Source organism: Amblyomma maculatum, chromosome 5, assembly GCF_055883805.1.
Source record: "Amblyomma maculatum isolate TAMU_Amacu chromosome 5, ASM5588380v1, whole genome shotgun sequence".
Lineage (NCBI taxonomy): Eukaryota > Metazoa > Arthropoda > Arachnida > Ixodida > Ixodidae > Amblyomma > Amblyomma maculatum.
The window spans coordinates 13,245,639-13,259,170 of NC_139348.1; the positions used below are offsets into that span (position 1 = coordinate 13,245,639).

The 13,532-nt window shown below is 42.4% G+C and overlaps 3 long non-coding RNA genes across 3 annotated transcripts; 2 read left to right on the forward strand and 1 right to left on the reverse strand.

Annotated features, from left to right (window-relative positions):
• Positions 1–240: 240 nt before the first annotated feature.
• On the reverse strand, positions 241–6,355 carry LOC146187780 (uncharacterized). The gene is made up of 3 exons (XR_014707148.1): positions 6,070–6,355; positions 3,776–3,861; positions 241–416 (listed from the first exon to the last, which is right to left on the reverse strand). It is a non-coding gene; the product is annotated as an uncharacterized LOC146187780 (long non-coding RNA).
• LOC146187781 (uncharacterized) lies at positions 2,300–4,289 on the forward strand. Its single transcript, XR_014707149.1, has 3 exons — positions 2,300–2,445; positions 3,787–3,935; positions 4,018–4,289. It is a non-coding gene; the product is annotated as an uncharacterized LOC146187781 (long non-coding RNA).
• Positions 6,356–6,572: 217 nt separating the features above from the next.
• Positions 6,573–11,255, forward strand: LOC146187782 (uncharacterized). Its single transcript, XR_014707443.1, has 3 exons — positions 6,573–6,722; positions 7,072–7,176; positions 9,067–11,255. It is a non-coding gene; the product is annotated as an uncharacterized LOC146187782 (long non-coding RNA).
• Positions 11,256–13,532: the final 2,277 nt, after the last annotated feature.

The following is a 13,532-nucleotide window of genomic DNA, read 5'->3' on the forward strand; positions in this document are numbered from 1 at the left end:
AAGCGATCAGCTGCCGATCGGAAGTGTAAGTTGGTTTTGACAGGGGCATAGACAGGAGTTATACACAACTAGATTTTTCCTGCGGAAAGGGGGGGGGGGAGATAAACCGCAACAAGGGAAGAGGACTTCTCCAAATGGCTCACCGACAGCAATAAGAGCAGGAGCCTTCTCCGGTTCCTAACGGAAAATAATTTGCACGGGTTCTTATAATACGCCTTATGGCAAGCTTGCGTAATAAAAAAAGAAAAAACAGCGCGCGCATGCAGTAGTGCAACGATCGAGTGACACAGTTCGGCACAATGTTACAAGTGGCTCACAAATGCACATTTATTTTTGTCCCAGATTTTCCAGGAACAGCGGGTACAGATCCTCGCAGGAGATGGGCGTTGCGACTCCCCGGGCTACAGCGCCAAGTACTGCACGTACAACGTTGTTATCATTCAGACTGACCATATTCTACAATGGGAAAAGGTAAGAATAGGAGAGGTAAGGCAATGCTGCGATACGAAAATTGGCAAGCTGCAATTCCTATTAACTGTGTGAAGTCAGCTGCAGTGCCCAATAGTGCGAGCATGGGGCCTGGCCTCAACTAACGAGTCTCAGTGCAGTCTTTAACAAAAGGCGCCAATTTCTGCATATTATTAGGAGAAATTTATTTCAGCCTCACCAAGAGTGCCCTTGGCAAGTGCTGCTTGCATGTCTATATATAAAAAGAATCAAATTAATCATTATATAATACAAACAATTGAATTACAAAATGTTTCATCGTTGCAAACCACTGGGGAAGAGGTAAATTTTCTGACATATATTATTATGTAATGAGGTTTTAATTTCATCTATCTACAAACTGCCACCCAGCTATCTGGACATATTGCAAGAGCAGCAAATTGCCCATACAGCACTACTTTGATGCTTGGCACATTACTAAAGATGCATGCAGTTGCTTGCTTTAATAATTAGGGCGAATACATGGTAATAACATTATTCTATACTGCATTTACTAAGTTAAAAGCTGTGAGCAGGTCAAAGGGCTGTGAAGCAAGGGTAATGATGACCTGATCATCAGCATGTAGTGCAGCCTGTTGAACCACATATGCGATAAGCGTGATGGCCATGATAGACCATACAGCAAATGCCTGCATTAGCTCCTTGCAAACAGGCAATGGATGAGCAGAGGTAATCTGTTTTGTATAGGTTTTTTTTTTCTAAAGTTTTTCACTTTGATGTTGTTTGGAAGGTGCACGGCTTATACTTGTGGCATTTGTCAACCAATGATAAATTTAAGAGATAGGTAATGCAAATAGAACTTCACGGAAAAACCTTTTTACACATCCGCACATTACAGCAAGACATAGCCAAGAAAGAAACCCATAATGAAGTGAAGAAACAACATAATGTAAATGTGAGTGCTGAGACTGCGAGATTAATTTAATACTGAGGCAGCTTGGTTATAACGCCAGTAAGAAACACAAAAACAATGGGATGTTCTATACTTTCTTATACTGACAATTGTTTGGTCAACAACACCTCTTAGATTTCTTGTCACAGTAAAATAGCAGTACAAGGCCAGGTGTCTTTTAACGAATATGTTGCTAAAACTGTTTTCAACTGCAATGCAGCAGCTGTAAGCAGGTTCAGCATCTATGATTGACTGGAATACACACCAACACTACCAACTCATCAGTCAAATATATATATATATATATATATATATATATATATATATATATATATACCGTCGGCGCGTTGTTTTTCCTTCCGGTTTGCATTTAATGCTCTTTATTCCAATAATCATCATAAGAGGAATTCCTGTAAATGTCAACAGTATAAACATAAAAAAAAGATGTTTGCCTTGCACTCGCAGACTGTTCGCTCCTTTAAATGCTATATATATATATATATATATATATATATATATATATATATATATATATATATATATATATATATATATATATATATATATATGTATATATATACATATAGATAGATCAATCTATCTTTGTGTCTACTTTGTGTCTAATTATCTTTCCCCTAAAACAGATTACATTACTAATTTCTGTGGTTATCGAAGTAAACATTAAAAAAAAAAATGACATAAAGATACCATCCCCAACGCTTTCCTTGGCCTCGCCGACTGTTGGCTTCTTTCCTTCATATATACATATATATATATATATATACATACATATATATATATATATATACATATATATATATATACATACATACATATATACATATATATATGTATATATGTACATTTTTTACAGATTCATGTGCTTTCAGGAAGATAAACTGCATTCTCATGAGCTCCCTGTTCCTGAAGGACATTCGACAACTCTACCCTAAAGCCCAAACATCCTCCCTTGAATCATTTCATAATTTGGTCATCAGATTTGCTCCCAAATCAATTGCATACTCGGATGATGGGATGCAAGCAAGGTAAGTTGAATGAAGGAGAAGGATGCGACATTATTTTTTACTCCAGTGCCAATACGCATTCCAACTTTTCTGCATTGCATATGCAAACAATCAATCCTTGCATGAAGCATTTAATGTATGTTCATAATATTGTCATTGTAAAAGGAACAGAGGCCAGAGCAAATCGAACTCAGTAAAAAAAAAAAAAAAAAAACCGAAGTTCATCTATGGAAGCCTGTGCTTCATTCGCACCATATCCTTTTCCTCCTTTCGATTCTTCAACTTGCTAAGTAGCCCAACTAAGCAGATCGCGTTTAGTTAATGCTACAATAGCCACTACGACCAGCACTCCTCTTAGTACAGTGCTTGATCTGGAGCTGTCATGTTATCAGGCCAGGTAATATGAGACCTTACAATTACGACTCACAGGAGTCAATTCTGACATCTGCCAAAAAAGGGCACCCACTATGTCAAGTGAATCCCAACTCCTGCTCAAAGTATGCACCCAATGAGAAATTTTCCACAATCCTTCCATCCTGACATTAAATACTCTGCTGTAAAATTAGCTGAACCTATCTTGTGTCTTTCTCTTCGAATCTCAAGACTGCTGCCATGTCAAAGGTAGTTTTCATACATTTTCAGGAGACTGCGGTGCACACTTCTGACATTCTAAGAATGCTTCATATAATATCGTAAAAACATATTTGCTAGCATGGTAGCACTAGCCTTTCTATAATCCCCTTCCATAGAAAAAGTGAGACAGGAGGCTGCAGACTACACAGGCCATCTAAGGGTCCTCATTGGAAGTCACTGCTCTTATGTTAGAATAGGCAGATGGGATGACATAAAGAACGAAGTTGAGGACAAGCATGAAGCGCAGGCTGAAAAAAACACCTCGTCTCTCTTTTGTGCTCCTCATCTCAGTGCAGTCCCAAGACAAAGGCAGTTTTTAAAGAACTGGAAGTTATCAGCGCAAGTTTCCGACCCCCCTAGAACCATCTCGAATGTCCCGAGGCTACTGTCTTGAAGCTGCAAGAATGCTCAATGTTCACTTGACCATTTGAACTAATGATGATCGCTAGAATACAACAGCAGGGAGAACACAGGTGATTCACGATATGATGTTGTATAGCCCATGTCATACATTCATTTTGCTGCTTGGAGATCATTGCATCACATTCTTAATTCTAAAGGCGCTGAACATAGTAGCTAAATCAGAAGCAATTTCTGCTGCAGTGTTGTGAATATAATGTATAATGGTTCCTTATGGTAGCCTCTTCTGTATAATTTTGCTGGTAGGCAACAAGAAACACATTTTTTTCCAAAGTATGAAAAATTAATTCATATTTACCTTCTTTATAGGTCACATCTGGCTGTAATTCACTTTAATGAAAATTCCTCAAGGCTCCAGGCACAGACAAAAAAAGGAGATGACCGCTGGAAAGTAAAGATGGCAAAAGCAAGGAAAGGACATTTCAGTGTCGTTCCAGTGAAAACGCAGCCTACGTTTTGTAAGTTCAAAGTTTGTTCTACTTATAATATTACACGAAAAACTAAGTGCACTGTTGTAATCTCGATGACTATTTCATGCAGCGTACGTCCACAAGCTCCTCCAAGATGTGGAGAAACGGTCTGAGGGCTCTTCGCACAGAGAGACGTGCGTCACTTTATGACGGATGCCTATGAAAGACCGTCAAAAGAAGAACTGATTGCTGCTCACAGACACAGATTTTCTCTTCACAATGACTAGTCAATTACACAGTACAACTGTCAGTGTGCTTAACCTAAATGCTAAACAGACTGGCATCATATTTTTTAAATACACAGCGCAACAAACATAGGACAAGCGAGTAGACGGGAACAGCGCTGACTATCAGCTGCATGATATATACAAAAATGCTCTGAATGTTTTATCTACGAACATGCGCACTTGGTTGTCAGAGCATTTTTGTATATATTCGTGTTCTTTCAATAAATCATGCAGTTGATAGTCAGCGCTGTTTCCGTCTACTCGCTTGTCCTATGTTTATTGCGCTGTGTATTTTTAAAAAATGATGCACCAACTAGCTCAACTCACAGTTCTTTTGAGACTGGCATCAGCGCCGCAAAGAATTGGCCACTGGAGCCAAGAAAATTGTTTCAATATGTTTGCTGCGGCTGACAATAGCTGGAGCGCAGTTTCATATGACTTTTGTTGTCTGAGTGAGTGCAATCTTGTACCCATATCTCTGCGTTTTCCTTGTGGTTGCGGCTAAGCAAAAGTGCACACAAAACATGTTGCTGTTTGCTTATCGCGGCAACTACACATGGTGTGCGACCGCTCGCAGGCCTTTCAAGTATTATATCAAAGCTGCCGCTTGAAACAAAAGTAAAAAAGGCAGAGCAACTGTGGGTTCAAGGTGTGTAAGGCTAGATTGTGAATAATTACGCCAGTCAGAGTTTTTGAGGCCAAGCTAGAAGTAAATGGAAATTTCAAGTGAGCCGGCTTCACAAGTGACCATTTAACGTCTCTCTTTTCATGGGCTTGCTGTTCCCCATCCGTTAAGCTACACAATTTACAAGACAACAGTGTAATTATGCTGATTATTATTATGTGTGCGAAATAATACAGTGTTCTTAGCGGCAATTTAAACTGCTGAGCGACTCAATCAACTTCATTCAGATTTTTTTCCTCCTGTCGACAGAACAACAAATGCTAAGGTAGGAACAAAAGGCTACTAATACAGTAGCTTGACGAGGTTTTTAGCCCTGTTTGACATGGACGACAGACAGTCATATTTTTACAGTGATCTGCTAGCGAAAAAAAAAAAAGATCAGCAAGTAAAAGAAATGTGCAATATGGACAGGGGCTGTGTCGGAAACAAAGTGTGAGAAATGTACATGTATTTACATTCACTTGCCACTGACTCTTGTACACACTTTGAGCATCTTTAACGCGCAGAACATAAAAGAAAGACATGGTGACAAAAAAAAATATTAAAGTATCACATACATTCGAATGTACACCGGCTCAAGCATAAGAAACAACAAGGTTATAAAACTAAGAAAGCACAGTTTTTCACCGAGGAGAGCAAATCTCTTGAAATAATCTCGAAATAAAGTCGTTTTCTTTGTTTGTTCGGTGCGTCCCCATCACTGCACGTCATGTGAAACCTTGCAAGGGCCAGATACAGCATTCGTATCCTAATACTACATGTTTACCGCGGCTGCTTGTACCTCTCCGGCTCTACCGCTCAGTCGTTTGTGGTGAAACTGCGCACGGAGCTTTGATATTGCGGTAAACTTTATTTGCTCGTAGGAAGTTAGGTAAGGGTGCTTAATTCGTTGCTGCTGCGTACAATGCAAACCCGCAGTCTGTACCGGGATCGGGGCCGAAAGCCGCCAACGCCGGCGCACGATTCCGCGGGTTCGCGCACGGCCGAGCCAGGTAGGCGCAGTTGTCTTAGGTAATTTACTATAAGGCAAAAGTTTATAACCTACAAACTTACTACGAGACAAAATGCAACCTCCGTGAGTAGTTTCACGCAATCAAGTCAACGGTTAAGACGGTAGGATTTTAATAGCCGCCACAGTAATGATGCATTGCACCTGTGAAACCGTCGCTTATCTGTGCGCTATGTTCAAGCTAGTAAACACATTACTTACCAGCGTATGTTGTCGCCTTGACTTGATCCGAGGTGCGTATTTTGGTTTGGTGGACACAGGAACGGAGCAGCGGTTGCCTCCGAAATTTTGCTGCACTACGTAAGGCGCAGTGCATTGGGGCCCGACATTTAAAGCACCGACTTAATGCTGTAAACCTGTAAGCCGACTTCGAAGTTCATTTCGCATGGGCGACACAAGAAACGAGAACATTCACAGGCGGAAAGTACACCGCAAGTACACTGCTAGGAACTGAAACGAGACCGCCGCTTGCGACCGCGCCGCGATTGCCGTGGTGCCTGCGCGAAGACCTGCCGGTCGCCACCGCGCGATCTTGATAAGCTGCGCATGCGCGAAAAGAAAGAAAGAAGGTAGGCGAGGAGGATCTGTTTGTAATCTGGCGGATGTGACGTAATAAATTGCCTATTGTTGTTTTTTGCTTGCGTGTACTCTCGAACACAGACGCTTTTTTTTTTATCGCCGCCTCCGCAGCCGCAGGTGCCTTTTTTTTTTTCTCCCTTTTCAATTTTGGCGCGCAGTGGTACAAGCAAGCGGGAGGCTTGTTCGCGCCGCGTTGTTTCAGAATGACCGGACTAGAATGGATTCTGCAAATTAGATTGGGTGGCACGCATCCCTGCTGCTTTCTCCAAACTTTCGTGAGTACTGCGAAATACAGCGCAAAGCACGTGTTGCATTCCGTACTTGCCTCGCCAACCCATTGCACCGCTGCCCTCTCGTTACAAATTGTTTGGAATTTTTTTTCTGCATCGACGCTCTATTGTTAAGCGATCTCAATTATTTTTTTGTAATCTTGCTATGAGTCTATTTATCAGTGACTTCAAGTGAAGTATAGAGGAACTAAGGAGCCCTTTTTCGTGCACTTAAAAGCAGTCCCGGCGGCTCGCACGAAAGGGCTTTCCTTTTGTAGTTCATTTTCGAATACGCCTCCGTTTGGCCCCGGCTAGCCCTGTCCCAGCAAGAGCAACCATTTCTGTTTCCTTTCAGTATGTACCGAAATAATCTTGATGCACGGCGATTGTGAGATCTTGGCTTCGTCGCAGCTTCTGCTCATGGCCTCTCCCGATGGTATGCCTTGTGCCTCATGAAAAGGTGAGTAGCACTTGAGTGCACCCGCTTGTAAAAATATGTGCTGGCAAAAACCGGTTGCTCCACAAGGGTGCTGATATATGTAATCAAACTCACCTTATTTATGAAGATAGTCCACAGCATGACTTTGATGTGGCCAGGGCATGAATTTCAATCAGCACAGCCACAGCCAAAGCAATAAAAAGCGGGGGAGTATCGAAATTAATGGTGGCCCAACAGCGAAAAAAATACAGAGACCAAGAAATAAACGAAACGAGACACACGAATAGCGCTGAACTTACAGCTGATTTTTTTTTATTGGGAAGAATCACATCATATATACGCACACAGAGAAACAGCGCACATGCGCAACGTCAACGACGTCAAGTTTTGGTAAAAAGAAAAAAAAGCATTTAAAAGCACGAGTGCATCGGCAGAACTGCTGCCCACTGTGCAGCATATTCATTTCCCTTTACTTTTTCTGATGTGAAAAGCTTTGGCTACTTCTCTAGTGCACTGGTAAGAATTAACGACCAAAACATCACTCTCATCAAAAAAATGATGTGCATTCGCACGTGAATCAATGCATTGCTAGGTTAGCTTCTTTCTTTTTCAGCGAATTAGCGTGCTCCATGAGCCGCACTTTAATGCATTGCACAGTCTGGCCTATGTAGGCAAGGCCACAGGACAGAGGGATTTGATATACTATGCCAGTCTTACAAGGAACATATCTATTTTCATGATTTATGTTGCACACATTTCTTCTGCCCCCTCGTGCATTCTTTGAACCGCGGCTCCCACTCTTCCTAGTTTGTTAGGAGAAGGAAACAGAACGTTTACATTATGCTTGCTTCCTACTCTTTTAATTCGGTGCAACAGCGTGTGTACATATGGCATGACTACTACATACCTTTCTTCTTCCTTCCTCCAAACACCTTTCCCGCCCTCACATGCTTGAAGACAATTTTAGCGTGCAGAGGACTTTGGCTGCACTCGAGACGAGAACTGAGTTCAGGAAACCAGCTTCCCTGCATTTGTCCGCCTGAGTTAAGAGACTGGACATCATTTTATGATGACAAGATTTCTTCACTGCATCCCGTAACAATACTACTTTTTACGAGCTTTGAATGAAAGGACCTGTAATTCAGAAGGGGCTTTTCACTCCTAGGTGAATACTGCCAGCAGGCATGGTGGGGTTGGAAAGACAACTTTAAATCGAGAAATTGTAAGGCTGTTTCTTGGGGGACTTCATGCGTGAGCCTTAGTCCCGACCCATTACGTGCAAAAACATCAAGAACATTTGACACAAATTCAGGATTCACAGAGCTAGCTAGCACCAGAAAATCTTCCACGGAACGGAAAATGTGCATGCAACAACTGGCTAAATCATTCTCAACTTTCATATCAACCCTGCTTAGATAAATGTCGCTGAGGATGGGAGCTATCTTGGCACCTATGCACACACCAGATTTTTGCGTATAAAGTCGACCATCTCACTCAAAAAACGTGTTACTCGGGTAGTAAGACAACATTTCCAAAAAGGATCCGGTTAAGGTTCCACACTCATTTTGGAACCAGCATTCATCATTGTCCTCCGTAATACATTGCTGAACATACTGGATGAGTTGAGAGTGTGGAAGAGATTATACAAATCAACCACATCTACGCTAAAACCAGCACTGTATACCAAGCTCTCATTTTGGAGCAAATCAGCAACTGCCTCAGAATTAGGAACGAGAAATGGATCCTTTACTTGAAGTGACGACAAATGTTTGCAAAGATAGTAGACACAACCAACTGCCATGAATTGCGGAATTCATACTTTCATTCATTATACTTTCTGTGTTGTAACAAAATCCTTCACGTCTTACCTTTCCCAGGAGTGGGCATTTATTGCATTGTTCTGATTTCCAGGTCCTTCCCTGTCTTTGGTGCGTGTGCTGAAACAGGGATCCTTTGGAGGCAACCTGGGGCTTTCTTCTGTGCTTTTGATTCTGCCTTAGTTTCCATCAGATAGCTGTGGCTGGTACGTGTGGGCAAAGGCGTTTCATATTTGCAGACCAGCATATATATGGTCCAGTGCTTGTCAAGGCAATTTTTTTTGGTACAAAGTGTGATGCTGCTGCAGTTCCACAAAAAAAAAAAATGTTTTTACAATTTTTAGACAGCTTACCTTCAAGTTCTTCGATTTTGTAATGGTGTATATATGGTATGCTACCACTGTTTTTTTTTTGTTTTTTTTTCCTGTCATGCTAATGCATCAAGGATAATGCTAGGCTGTTATGGCTAGCATGATCTGCTAAGGTAAAGGTGCCGGTTTCATTCCACACCAACTGATACAGGTTGTGGGCTTGACCATCCTCAATTCCTTTTTAAAAAATCATAGCAAATTGTATTGCTATGAAGAATATTATCCCAGCTTGTTTTTGGCGAAAAAATATTTTCTGCCCGTGACCACCATCTTAAAGGAGTATAGACGCCAAATTTTGGTGGCATTTTTGTTAGACATTCCTGTGTACGGATCGCCAAGTGGTTTTTGCCTACGACTGCGAAATAATTTTCAGTTCAATTTTCTTTTCTCGCCAATTTCGGTTTCAACAGCTGAGAGATGGCTGTGACATCACAATCAAGTCCAAGCCATGCACAGCATGAAAAAGCCGCAGTATAATCTCCAGCTCTTCGCGATTCCTGTTCTTGAGGAAGGCTGGCTTCAGCGTTGCAGTGAATTTAAACATCACAGGATATCACAATTTTTTTTCACCCGTCACGTGACCTAGACTTAACTTTGGCGTCACAGCCATCACACGGCTTTTGAAACCGAAACGGATGAGGAAAGAAATTCAATGATAAATTGTTTAGCGGTCATAGGTGGATATCACCTGGTGCTTTCTGTACAGTAATAACTTGCACATCATTACAGCTAATTAAACACGAACCCAAAAATTAGGTGTCTATAGGTCTGCGCCATGTTTAAAACAAACAAAGCAATCAAAGTGGTGTGGCAGTCGTCTATGGCCCCAGAGCAGGCGGAAAGCACGGGAGCGGCACTGTGGTGCCACCCCACTGCTGTGGCCATACTTGCCAAGAGCGTGTTATTGTGATATGCAGGCACCTTTTTGGCAGATAAAATACCCACGCGCTGTGTGAGTACAAAAGCAATACTTGGAAAAACTTCACGTACACAGCATGCATCGCCTTGTCCTGCACACCGTACCAGACCAAGAGCGGGTTCAAAGCGCACGAGCGAAGTTCTTGAAAATGAGTAGCGTAGATTGATATCTATTTGCTATTTGCCCAGCACATTAGCCGCGGAATGCGTCGAGAATTGCAAAGCTTTGGGTGCATACAACAACTTTCAGTCGGGTAAGTGGAATGTGATTTTTCTCGCTCGTAAACAGCACACGCAAACCAGGTAGGAAGTATTCCGCTCAAAACATCATTGCATTCTCGGATGATTCTTCATACCGAGCATCAAATGAGCTTTGTTCGTAAGCATGGCAACAGTAGCGAGGGCACTGTGCCTTGGCACCGTACAGGTTTGCTTATCCTTGCATTATTCCTTTAAATCACCACGCTGCACGCCTATCTGTTCTGTTCGTGGAAGGTTATTGGCGTCAACGTTTATAATTTCTTCATGGGTATTCAAGCTTTTAGCTTGCATTACAAGCTGCAGCGTCCACATGCTGGTTCCGTAGTTAGGGCTACCCAGTTCGGTCCCGGCCGCGGTAACATGTTTCTATGTAGGATAAACTCTGAATGCGACAGTGTGCCATGCAGTACGTAGTTGATGTAAAGATCCTCAAAATCTGAAACAGGGGCCCATATGTCACTCGGGACGCTCAACCCCACAACTCGCATTCAAAATTAGCTGCAGTGAATACCACTCAAACCCCTCGGTATAATAAAATTCATCTCCAATTGAGCAAATCAGTGGCTGTCAGCACACGCACATTTCATCACAAAATTTAAAATAATTTGAGGTGAACAAAGCTAATGTTAGCCATACAATATAACCACGGAGGAGTGCAATACTGATCGCATGCGCAGCAGCTCACTATGCACATAATACATACAACTAGAAAGTGAAAAAAAATTTGCTTCAGGAATTGCTTACATTATAAACAGGTCTACGCATTAATATACTGGCTGCCTCGTCCACATTTTACGTGCACTCACAAAATACCATTACGCGTCATAAAGAAGGCCAAACTCGAGTTATTCATGGCCTTTGAGCCCATAGCCGCTCTGGCGTAAAGGTGTCTGTATCCAGCCTTCGCGCCACACTGCGATGGCCCACTGTTTACGGCGACCTTCGCCCATAAGAAACCTGTGCAAGCTTACTAAACTTTGCGTTCTTTGCCTTCCAGCACATGCCACGGTGATGCAACTAGTCAGCATGGTGCTTTGTTTTTTATTTTTTCGGCTGCAGCAAACCATCGCACAATCACAATAGGCGAAAGCAACTGAAGCATTGCTTTTCCTACCACGCGAAAGTCTGTAATTACGACAGCGCCACCGCATCTTCATGATGTAGCCAGAGTGAAGGTGGTCTATACTCCTTTAAGCTTGCAAGTAATAGCAAAACCTAGTCACACAGATAAATTTGTAAAAAAATTAACTTTTTGATGCATCACTATAAACAAAAATTTTCATATTAATAAAATGCATTGTTCTTTTGATGTGCAGGAAATAAACAAACTCTGCCTTATATTTGTTCAAATATAAATCATAAAATATGGTACAAAAAGCTGAAATTTTGAAATGTTTGTCAAATTTCATATTCTTATGGTCTAGGCACTAGACTAGAGTGCCTGGGTTCGAATCTGACTGCCAGCAGCTGCGTTTCGATGGATGCAAAGCGGAGAGGCATCTGTGTGCTGTGCGATGTCAATGCATGTTAAAGATCCCCAGGTGGTCAAAATTACTCCGTAGCCCTCCACTATGGGGCCTCTCTCTTTCCGCTTTCGCTCCCATCTTCCTTCCCTTGTAGCGTGATTCAGGTGTCCACGGGAAAACTTTTCCTTTCCTGTAAACCAATTATTACTATTATAGTACTCAATCTATTTCTCCAACTTTTTTAGAAGACAAAAAGCCTATAAAAGAGATCAAACAACTTAAGCTGCACCTGCAAAAACATTATAAAAGAGATCAAACAATGTAAGGTGCACCTGCAAAAGTATTCTAAATCAGAGAAAATTACCTTATTGAGGTTTGAGGTTTATTCCTCCGTCAGTTATGTAATGAAGTGGCCCTATTAAAGATATGAAAAATACTAGTTTACACAGAGCCATTCATTGCCATTTAATACTGAAAGTTTAATCAGGGTGCTTTTAAGTGAGAAAATAATTTCTCAAGTTGAGCCTTTGCAGGCAACCACGGTGTTGCTCTGTGCCTGCTCATCGCAGCAGCCCACCTTCTGCTGGCTGCGAACTAGCAGTCCACTGCTTGAGTGCAATGGTGCTTTAGGCCTGGGCACTGTCAGCTTTAAATGTGCAAATTTTTTGCAGTTATATATGTGTATTGTAAAGAAGAAGTTCTGATTAAGCGGACAGATAGCCGAGAAGGAGGAAGAGGAAGTGCTTTTGCAGACCAGCTGACTCAAAAGTTAAGCCACCACTGCTCCGGTTCTTCTCGCTACCAGTGCCCGCTACCAGTGCCTGGATCCCCACTTAACACTCTGTGGAGGTGCGGGGTAATATATATATATATATATATATATATATATATATATTGCATGACACAGTACCATTCAATGGCATTTATTTTTTAGAGCTTAATCTAATTTGTGCTTTAGATGAAAAAAAAAAAAACATTTCCATTCAGCGATCGCTTTGAACCCTGGCGTTGCTCTGTGCTTGCTCTTCACTGCAATGGATGCTGGAGCTGACGTCAAGGAGACATGTAACAACACCTTGTGGGGGTTCTCACGGGACTCGGGCTCTGTGCTCAGAACGGAACGCCCTGCCGCTAGCTCTGACCACATCCGTGGCAGGGAAGAACGAAACACTGAGGCAGAGCCACCGGGCTGGGCTGTTTATTGGGAGTGCCCAATTTTTATCCTTGGTCATAGCAGCATCCGCGGGCTCTGGCGTCGCGGCGTCGTCTCCCCCCGATGAGATGCTGTGCATCGATATTAGAGGGTAGGGGGAAGGAGGGGCCGCCCGGCACGCTACGCCAGGTCTCTCGCCCTTGCCCTCTCCGCCACTGCTTCAGGGGAAGGAGAGAGATGAGGTATCCCCGTGAGGCAGACAGAGCCGTGTCGTGCAAGCGTGGGTAATCTTAAATTCCCACACCCTCCTCCCTTAATCATGACCTCCACCTGGGTGCCGTTTTCCCCTTGGGAGTCGCACGGCTGGTCCTTCAGCAGGCCCATGTAATAC